This window comes from Nestor notabilis, unplaced genomic scaffold (genome assembly GCF_000696875.1).
Source record: "Nestor notabilis isolate BGI_N333 unplaced genomic scaffold, ASM69687v1 scaffold21359, whole genome shotgun sequence".
Classification (NCBI taxonomy): Eukaryota; Metazoa; Chordata; class Aves; order Psittaciformes; family Psittacidae; genus Nestor; species Nestor notabilis.
Window position 1 is genome coordinate 1 of NW_009945329.1, and position 386 is coordinate 386.

The following is a 386-nucleotide window of genomic DNA, read 5'->3' on the forward strand; positions in this document are numbered from 1 at the left end:
AATGCTCGGCAGAGCTCAGAGTACCCCTGAGAGTGCAGGCAGGGCAGCAGCACAAGGGCAAGGCAGGAGTAGGGTGCCTATGAGACGGAGCAGGACAGGCTGCATTAGCCTGCGGAGAGATGAGGTCTGGGCATTTCTCCAGAGAAGAAAGCAGATTTCCAACCACAAAGCCAAATTAAAATTATACAGTGGCTTGATCATAAATCTCTCCACAATGGATGTTACAAGGATAAAGCCAAGAAATGCCAGTGACCACCTGGGATGAAATTTCAGGAAGAACCTTCCAAAAGAAAACCTCTGCTCTGGAGCCAGGCTGAGAGAGCTGGGCTGGGTCAGCTGGAGAAGAGAAGGCTCCTGAAGGGGACACCTTAGAGCAGCTCCAGTGC